Source organism: Bos grunniens, chromosome 6 (genome assembly GCF_055505025.1).
Source record: "Bos grunniens cultivar Pamir isolate PY7600 chromosome 6, Bosgru_T2T1.0, whole genome shotgun sequence".
NCBI lineage: Eukaryota > Metazoa > Chordata > Mammalia > Artiodactyla > Bovidae > Bos > Bos grunniens.
This window is the reverse complement of record NC_141170.1, coordinates 24178901-24189593: the sequence shown is the minus strand read 5'-3', so window position 1 is coordinate 24189593 and position 10693 is coordinate 24178901. Positions and strand designations below refer to the sequence as shown.

Genomic DNA, 10693 nt, shown 5'->3' with positions numbered 1-10693 from the left:
CACAGTTGCTAGAAGATTGTTTACATTCTGATTTCACACAGCTTCCGTGAGTCCTTTGTTAGAAACAAATCAATTCTGTAACTAGATTAATAGAAAATGTATGTTTATATTCTAAACAATCTGGTCAGGGGTGGTTGAAAGGAGAGCTAATATTAGGTGGTTGAAAAAATACTTGTAGTTTCAGACCTTTTTTTTTAATCATTTAAAAATTTTAAACCATTATAACTAGGCTCAAACACATCTTTATTAATCAAAATAGGAACCATTACAATCAACACATTTTTGCCAATGAGAAATAAGTTGGTTTATCCCTTAGTGTAAAAATCCATGCTTTAGGATTTGACAAACTCTTGGAAAGCATTTTCTGCCTCCTGCTGATTATGGAAGTATTTTCCCTGCAAAAAGTTGTTGAGATGCTTGAAGAAGTGGTAGTTTGTTGGCAAGAGGTTTCAGGTGAATATGGAGGATGAGGCAAAACTTCGTAGTCCAATTCGTTCAACTTTTGAAGCACTGCTGGTGTGACATATGGTTGGGTGTTGTCTCGGAGAATAACTGGGCCCTTTCTGTTGATTAATGCTAGTTGCAGGCATTGCAGTTTTGGGTGCATCTCATCTCATCGATTTGCTGAACATACTTCTCAGATGTAATGGTTTCACCAGGATTCAGAAAGCTGTAGTGGAGCAGACCAGCAGCAGACCACCAAACAGTGACTATGACCTTTTTTGGTACAAGTTTGACTTTGGGAAGTGCTTTGGAGCCTCTTCTCTGTACAACCACTGAGCTGGTCATCACTGGTTCTTGTATAAAATCCATGTTTTGTCGCACATCACAATCAGATCAAGAAATGGTTCATTGTTGTTGCATAAAATAAGAGAAGATGGCAGTTCCAAACAATGATTTTTTTGATTTGTGGTCAGCTCATGAGGCACCCACTTATCGAGCATTTTCCAATTTGCTTCAAATGCCACACAACCATAAAATGGACAACATTAAGTTTTTTGGCAACCTCTCATGTAGTTGTAAGAGGATCAGCTTCGATGATGGCTCTCAGTTGGTCATTGTCAACCTCCAATGGTTAGCCGCTGCACTCCTCATCTTCAAGGCTCTCCTCTCCTTTGCAAAACTTCTTGAACTACCACTGCACTGTATGTTAGTTAGCTGTTCTTGGGCCAAATGTGTTGTTGATGTTGCGAGTTTTCTCCACTGCTTTATAACCCATTTTGAACTTGAATAAGAAAACTGCTCGAATTTGCTTTTTGTCTAACATCATTTCCCTAGTCTGAAATAAAAATAAGATACATAAATAAGTAATAAGTCATTAGCAAAAAAAAAAAGAACCAAGAAATGTGCATTATAATGATGTATAACATAACCACATTTATGTAAGAACAGATTCCAATATCAAACAGTAAACTTCAACAATGCAGAACTGCAATTACTTTTGCACCAACCTAGAACTTGAAGTTTCCAAACTACCACTGGCCCAAAGCCAAATATATCCTGGGACTGCTTAGTGGCCTGCAAGACATAAATTGATCTTGGTTGTAGTCGCAAAGTGCAGCCAGGTGATTCTGGCCCCAAACGGGTGCATTTCTTGGCCTTCTCAGTTCTGGCAGCATCAGATGTAAGGCCAGGTAGCAGAAGAGCCTGTAGGACTAAACTCTTTACTGTAAGTGACTTGATTCATCTGGGGAGAGAATTCAGCCCTCTCTTGGATTTCAGCTGACAATTGCTGTAGCACCATCTTTTATAAGCATGACACTCAAGAGAAAACACATATTAAATTTCAAAAGACTGTTCTTAGATCTTTAATCTCCATATTTATCTTTGAAAATCATGCTTTCCATGAACATAATAGAGCATCATGAGAAGTTAAATAAAATAAATACTGAACTATAAATTCTTATTAGGAAATGAAATGTAGCTAAATTTTTAGTTCTGGAAAAGTATCGCCTGTTTTAATGGAAAGAAAAAGTGTGCTTTTAGAAAAAAGATATAGAATAGACCCCATCTCAAACTTTGTACCAATTTTTAGGAGACACAGAGAAATTAAAACCCATAGCTAAGCCTGTGCTGTGCTCAGTTGCTTCAGTGGTGTCCAACTCTTTGTGTCCCCCATGGTCTGTAGCCCTTCAGGCTTCTCTGCCCATGGGATTTTCCAGGCAAGAAAACGAGTGGGTTGCCACGCCCTCCTCCAGGGGATCGTCTCCACTCAGGAATCAAACCTGGGCCTCCTGCATTGTAGACTGATTTTATACCGCAGAGCCTCTGGGGAAGTCTACATAATTACAAATACATGAATTCAGCTAACAAAGTAAATTCCATAAAAATCAATAAAAGCTTCTTTAGTTTTCTTTTCAATTGCATAGGTGAGATAAACAGTTGATTAGCTGAGGATATTTTAAAATCTCTAATACAGCCTTTTAAATAAATATCTATTACTATTTTATTTAATCAGAGAAGTAATACATGCTTATTATGGAAATTTTGTAAAATATGAAAAAATTAGAAGTACAAAATAAAATTATCCACAAAGCCATTGTTCATAATAATAAAAATCATTGTTCAATAATAAAAATAAAAAAGCCATTGTTCAATAATAAAAATCATTATTACATTTTTATTGTATGTCTTTTGGACTTTTCTATGTATAAATCATGTATGTGTTTACACAAAATTGGGTTGAAATTGTATGTATTGTCATTTGTTTTCTCCCCCTCAATATTATACACAGTTTTCCTTTATTCTACTACTTTTAATCTCTTATGATTGATATATGAATCATTGCCAATGTTTTATTATTATAAATACAACTGCAATAAATATCTTTGTAAATAAATTTGTACATCTACTTTCCATTCATTATTTCATTAGGGAAATATTAGCACTGGAATTCTAAGATAAATATTTAGCCTTTTAGAAACACTGAAATAAATTATACTCTCACAAATAGTGATAAGAAGGCTAGTTTGCTCATGCCCCAGCTAACACTGTGTATTATCAACTATCTGTCTTCATATGTAGATGGAGCATCATCTAACACATGCAGGAGATGGACAGATACATTGTCCTTCTAAATGGTCCAGAGATTTCCCTGGAGTTTCCCTTATGCTATTATAATATGAGTCAGAACCAAGTCTTAAAAAGCAGGACAGAGGGACTATATTGACAAAAATTTGGGCCACCATGTCCATAATTCCCTTGTCTGACTCATTTGTTCCTGCATATTCATGGCCCTTAGCTCTGAGGCTGCCTTTTGTTTCAAGTAACTCAATAAATTACAAAAGTCAGATCAGCAGCAACAGAAGTGAGTTGCAACACAGTCCCATGGAGGGCCTTTTTATCCCTAAAAATTCAGTGTTTTATTAAAGTATATTTGTCTATTTATCCATGAGACTAAAAAGCTGTGATTTGGTCAATCTTTCATTACCCACAGCAAAATCAGTATATTTAGAACAAGCAAAGTCAAATTAGTTTCCTAAGAAAATTCCAAAGGAATTATACTATCCCAGGCCTTGACAATGTTTTCTATAAAGGACCAGATCGTAAATGTTTCAGGCCTTGCCAGCCATATGGTCTCTGGCACAATTATTCAACTCTGCCCTTATAATATGAAAACAGTAATAGACAATAAGTAAACAGATGAGCATGGCTGTGTTCCAGTAAAACTTTATTTACAAAGATAGGCAGCTGGCTGGATTGGACGCTTAGGCTCTACCCTCAGCAGAGCTTCAGTCTCCCAACACTGGCTCCATCTTAGTGTTTGATTATAAAGAAAAAATACACTGAGGAATGTTTGTATAATTATCTCTCTGAAATGAAATCATTGTTTATGAAGTGAAATCATTCTTTTCATTAAGATATAGTTTTTATTAAAAATCTGTTAAGTGAGAGGGATCATGCGAACCCTTGACACTGTAAGAAAGGGCCATAGAAGAGACAAGTCAAAGAAAGGGGTGAGGCTGAAAGGCTTGCCACAGGGTGCCCTTTGTCTCACCCAAGTCAAACTTAACACTGCAACTCTTCTGAAATACTGGATTGGCAAAAAAATTCATTCGGTTTTTTTCAGGAGATGCTATGGAAAAACCCAAACAAACTTTTTGGCAACCCAAGAATTCAGAGCTTATAAATCTTCATAGATAAGAAGAAAGACTCCAAAGCCAAAACAGAGCTCTACGTGGGTGAAAAGGCACAGCTCTATCATCTCCAGGGAAGAGGAGCCATTGTCATCTTGATCACTGAGGTGTGAACACTGGCAGGTTTGGAGCACCTTATCACTTATGGTGGTGCTTATTTGGAGATAGTTTTCAAATCTGAGCTATCATGGCTAGTAAGAGCAAATAGCGAACAAATGACACAGCAGCTTAAAAGTGCTTCATGAGGTCTAAAATGACAGAAGAAATGTTCAAATGTAAAGTCAGAACTAATATACAATTCTTAAATAAAACAACTTAATATAGATGTGTCATATGGTATATGTTTTTACAGTGTCACGTTGGCTTTATGAATAAAAAGCCTTATGTATCAAAGGGCTAACAGTTCAAACGTTCAGGGAGTGTTTGTATTCTTTCCTTCATGACACAAACCTTTCTGACAAAGTGTTTTAGCCTATGTTTAAGATCATATTAAGATCATCATTTGTGATGATGATCACAAATCCTTTGGCACCTTTCCTGAGAGCTGGGCACTACGCTGTCTCAGACTCTCTGACTAGTAGAATACGTGTGAAAGAATGGAAGCCCCTTTCTCAGTTTTCAGGCCCAGACCCTAGGAGCCCATAGTTTTTATTTTCTGTCTCTTAAAGGCCAAGTAAGAAGTCCAGTTACCCTCTGGAGAGTAGAAGTCTAACTACCCTAGGACAAAGAGAGGTCCTAAGACTACATAAAGAGGGACAAAGGCTCAGCCATGCCATCAAGTTATCAGGAATGTAGGAAAGTCATCTTGGACTCTCAGGAACAATTCAGTTGCCATAAGTTGAGCAGAAGAATCACCCAGTTAAACCATTGCCAATTTCCTGACTCACAAAACTGTGAGATACAATAAAAATTTTGTTGTTTTAATCCACTATGCTTTGGTGTGCTTTGTAATACAGCAATAGGTAACTTGATTGTATACACTAATGACAAACATCAAAAGATGCTTATGCGCATTCTAGCAATGAATTACTTAGTGTTTCTCCCTTTTATCTTTCCAGTTACTCTCAATAAAATACACATCCCCAGTTTTGCCTTTCTGGCTGTCATCATCTGAAACTTCTATTTCACTTCCTAAACAATGACCTTCACTGAGAAATTCCCAAGATTGCTGTTGACACATGATTACCAACTAAAAAATTACTTTTTAAAAATGTTAAAACCTGCCACAGAACCCATGTGAACTGGCAATAGATCTTAAAAATAAGCAATGGACCAAACAGTTGAATTTTGTAATTAATTTCATAACCAAACCCAACTTAATTATTAGAGACAATGATTTCCAATCCCAGTTTTAAAACATGCCAGGCATCATTAATGGATTCAAGCAATCACAAAATTCTCTGTAATATTTCAACAACTCCTTTTCCTTAATTTCTCATTGGAATAAAAATGTAAAGTATGTCAAGCAACAAGAATTTGGGAAAGGGGTAAATGGTATGTTTCATGCATAAATAAACTCCTTCAGAATGTAGAATATGTACCATAAGAAAATGGAATACTTGTTTATGTGCTTTTTTTGTATTCCCATTTGGTAGTCTTGTCTGTATAATTCTACAGCAACATTCTATTCTCCTAGGTAAAGAGCCAGGAAGTTTGTTAAATTGCTGTAGCCATCTGGCTTACAGTCTCATGAGATCTATTGGTTAACTCATGGGAAAATATATTTTTTTAACATAAAGAGAAAGGATAGCTTATGATGAGAATTCTTTTCTATAGAAATTACTTTCTAACATAGGTTGGTATGGTATAGTATCTCTCAAAGGGATACACAGGATTTGAATAACTCGTGATATTAACATGTGTTAATTGAATTAAAAAGTGCCTTTGCAAATACGTTTAGGGAAATCTAGGAAGGAAATTATTAAACATGTTTCCTTTCCAGAAATTTCTGGAAAACTTGAATGTGCTAAGTGCTATGAACTTCTAAGGAATACCACCGTGTGCTGGATCGCACTGTGGCATTCTTTTTTGGAAAAGGATTTTGGGGAATGAATGTGAACTGAAACACACTTTGGGAAATACTGGCAGAGTGGGAAGATCTGGAATGTGGAACCCAAAGGCCTTGGTTATAATCTTGACCTTCTACTTACTGATTGAACAAGTCATTTACCCACTGTGTAAGAGAATAATTACACATGCATTAACTGGTGCTTCACAGAGTTCTTATGAGAAATAAATGAAAGATTTTAAGTAAAAGTGACTAAGCCAAAGTTTAGTATACAGCAGGCCCTAGTGATTGTACGCTAAAGGAATGACTGTCTTTGTATGATAACATCTTTGGAAATATTATTCACTCAATTGTGTCTGACTCCAAGCTTCTCTGTCCATGGAATTCTCCAGGCAAGAATACTGGAGTGGGTGGCTATTCCTCTCTTTAGGGGATCTTCCTGACCCAGGGATCACACCCATATCTCCCTCATTGCAGGCAGATTCTTTACTATCTGAGCCACCAGAGAAGCCCATCTTCAGTTTTTTTTTAAGGTACTGGTGAGAGGAGAGAGGTTCAAGAGGGAGGGGATACATATATATGTATGGCTGACACACAGTGTTGTACAGCAGAAAGTAACACAACATTGTAAAGCAATTATCCTCTGATTAGAAATAAATTAAAAAAATAAAAAAGTAAAAGTACTGGTGAGAATTCTGGTGCTGATTTCTTCTCAACTTCCAAACCTTCACCCTGCTTGCTAAGCCTAGGTCCAGTTCTCCAAAAATCAACCCCTGCAGCCTCTCTGTATCTCATGGCAATGACCACAGAACATGGCACATTGTCTGCTGAACTGAAGGTCAGCTCGATTTTGTTTTCAGACCCATTTGAAAGACAACCAAGCTCAGAGATTTTAAAGTTAATTTCTCAAGAAAATATAAAATGGAGATAAAACCTATCATAGAGCAGAGGGCTAGTATCAGAAATTCGGAACATGGCTTGTTTAATTTCTTTGACCCTTTGCTTCTTCACTTGTAAGTAAAAATAATAATTTTCCCATAGGATTATTATGAGAAATTTGAAATTATGTATGGTAAGCACATTGTATGTTATAGGATATAGTATACAGTTAATAGGAGGCTTTTCAGGTGGCATTAGTGGTAAAGAGCCTGGCTGCCAGTGAAGGGGACACAGAGACATGGGTTTGATCCCTGGGTCGGGAAGATCTCCTGGAGGAGAAAATGGCAATCCACTGCAATATTCTTGCCTGGGAGATGCCGTGAGCAGAGGAGCTTGGAGGGCTACAGTCCGTGGTGTTGCAAATAAGTTGGACACAATTTAGCGACAAAAGAACAACAACAATGCAGTTTATAAACCATTCTACACTGGCATCAAAAGAGATTTTTCATAGAATTATATAATGTTGAAATTAAATAATCTGTTAAAGATCATGACGTCCAATTCCCTCCTTTCCAGAATTAAAAAAAAAAAAAGTGAAAAAAAAGAAAAAGCTCAGAGGGTTGAAGTAATTTTGCCATGCTCATGCTGTTCTTAATGGCAATGGCAGGCAGGAAGTAATAGCTTTCTCCAAATATTCAAAGAAGGAGAATGGATTTGTCTTGTATGGCCTCAGGGGATAAAAGCAATGGAGAAAGGTAGAGCAGATGATGTGAAGAAGACATGTCTAAAAGTCTCATCGTTCCCCTGTTGAAATGGGCTGCATTTCCCGGTTGAATGTACTGAAGCTAGCTCTAGGAAGATAAAGCAGGCCAGATGTACACTGATCACTCCCTGGGGTGTACGCATTGGAGATGAGTTGTGTGCATAATGGCCTGGCCATAGTCATGACTTAGCCACATGTTTGACATATTACCTGAGATGAGCCCAGACCTATGACAGAGCTAGCTCTAGAACTTCTATTTTACAGGAATGTAGAAGCCACCATCTCACTGGAAGCAAAGACTTAAAGCTTTAATTTCTCAGCACTTTACATAAAATTGAGAATATGTCAAGTATCCATATCAAAGGATAGGTTTTCAAGGAGATTATAGGGAGACTATATTCCTTTAACTAGACTGGCATTGTCACTGGGTATACATTGACCTTTGGCTCAACTCTACTGGATCAGTTAGTTCAGTTCATTTGCTCAGTCGTGTCCGACTCTTTGCGACCCCATGAATTGCAGCACGCCAGGCCTCCCTGTCCATCACCAACTCCCAGAATTCACTCAGACTCATGTCCATCGAGTCGGTGATGCCATCCAGCCATCTCATCCTCTGTCATCCCCTTCTCTTGCCCCCATTCCTCCCAGCATCAGAGTCTTTTCCAATGAGTCAACTCTTCGCATGAGGTGGCCAAAGTACTGGAGTTTCAGCTTTAGCATCATTCTTTCCAAAGAAATCCCAGGGCTGATCTCCTTCAGAATGGACTGGTTGGATCTCCTTGCAGTCCAAGGGACTCTCAAGAGTCTTCTCCAGCACCACAGTTCAAAAGCAACAATTCTTTGGCGCTCAGCTTTCTTCACAGTCCAACTCTCACATCCATACATGACCACTGGAAAAACCATAGCCTTGACTAGACGGACCTTTGTTGGCAAAGTAATGTCTCTGCTTTTCAATATACTATCTAGGTTGGTCATAACTTTCCTTCCAAGGAGTAAGCGTCTTTTAATTTCATGGCAGCAGTCACCATCTGCAGTGATTTTTGGATCCCCAAAAAATAAAGTCTGACACTGTTTCCACTGTTTCCCCATCTATTTGCCATGAAGTGATGGGACCAGATGCCATGATCTTAGTTTTCTGAATGTTGAGCTTTAAGCCAACTTTTTCACTCTCCACTTTCACTTGCATCAAGAGGCTTTTTAGTTCCTCTTCACTTTCTGCCATAAGGGTGGTGTCATCTGCATATCTGAGGTTATTGTTATTTCTCCCGGCAATCTTGATTCCAGCTTGTGCTTCTTCCAGTCCAGCGTTTCTCATGATGTACTCTGCATAGAAGTTAAATAAGCAGGGTGACAATATACAGCCTTGACGTACTCCTTTTCCTATTTGGAACCAGTCTGTTGTTCCATGTCCAGTTCTAACTGTTGCTTCCTGACCTGCATCTAGATTTCTCAAGAGGCAGGTCAGGTGGTTTGGTATTCCCATCTCTTGAAGAATTTTCCACAGTTTATTGTGATCCACACAGTCAAAGGCTTTGGCATAGTCAATAAAGCAGAAATAGATGTTCTTCTGGAACTCTCTTGCTTTTTCCATGATCCAGTGGATGTTGGCAATTTGACATCTGGTTCCTCTGCCTTTTCTAAAACCAGCTTGAACATCTGGAAGTTCACGGTTCATGTATTGCTGAAGTCTGGCTTGGAGAATTTTGAGCATTACTTTACTAGCGTGAGAGATGAGTGCAATTGTGTGGTAGTTTGAGCATTCTTTGGCATTGCCTTTCTTTGGGATTGGAATGAAAACTGACCTTTTCCAGTCCTGTGGCCACTGCTGAGTTTTCCAAATTTGCTGGCATATTGAGTGCAGCACTTTCACAGTATCATCTTTCAGGATTTGAAATAGCTCCACTGGAATTCCATCACCTCCACTAGCTTTGTTTGTAGTGATGCTTTCTAAGGCCCACTTGACTTCACGTTTATATCTGGCTCTAGATGAGTAATCACACCATCGTGATTATCTGGGTTGTGAAGATCTTTTTTGTATAGTTCTTCTGTGTATTCTTGCCACCTCTTCTTAATATCTTCTGCTTCTGTTAGGTCCATACCATTTCTGTCCTTTATCGAGCCCATCTTTGCATGAAATGTTCCCTTGGTATCTCTAATTTTCTTGAAGAGATCTCTAGTCTTTCCCATTCTGTTGTTTTCCTCTATTTCTTTGCATTGATTGTTGTAAGGCAAAATGATAGAATACTGAAAGAGGAATTCCCCAGGTCAGTAGGTGCCCAATATGCTACTGGAGATCAGTGGAGAAATAACTCCAGAAAGAATGAAGGGATGGAGCCAAAGCCAAAACAATACCCATTTGTGGATGTGACTGGTGATAGAAGCAAGGTCCAATGCTGTAAAGAGCAATATTGCATAGGAACCGGGAATGTCAGGTCCATGAATCAAGGCAAATTGGAAGTGGTCAAACAGGAGATGGCAAGAGTGAACGTCAACATTCTAGGAATCAGAGAACTAAAATGGACTGGAATGGGTGAATTTAACTCAGATTACCATTATATCTACTACTGCGGGCAGGAATCCCTTAGAAGAAATGGAGTAGCCATCATGGTCAACAAAAAAGTCTGAAATGCAGTACTTGGATGCCATCTCAAAAACAACAGAATGATCTCTCTTCGTTTCCAAGGCAAATCATTCAATATCACAGTAATCCAAGTCTATGCCCCAACCAGTAATGCTGAAGAAGCTGAAATTGAATGGTTTATGAAGACCTACAAGACCTTTTAGAACTAACACCCAAAAAAGATGTCCTTTTCATTATAGGGGACTGGAATGCAAAAGTAGGAAGTCAAGAAACACCTGGCTGCTAAGTCACTTCAGTTGTGTCCGACTCTGTGCGACCCCACAGAT

The 10693-nt window shown here is 38.3% G+C and overlaps 1 long non-coding RNA gene across 1 annotated transcript in view; it reads right to left on the bottom strand.

The window, feature by feature from the left end:
* Window positions 1–226: 226 nt before the first annotated feature.
* Window positions 227–10693, bottom strand: part of LOC147370412 (uncharacterized) — a 29223-nt gene continuing 18756 nt past the window's right edge. Inside the window, exon 2 of the long non-coding RNA XR_015165257.1 lies at window positions 227–1279. This is a non-coding gene — a long non-coding RNA (uncharacterized LOC147370412). The remainder of the gene's footprint in view (window positions 1280–10693) is intronic.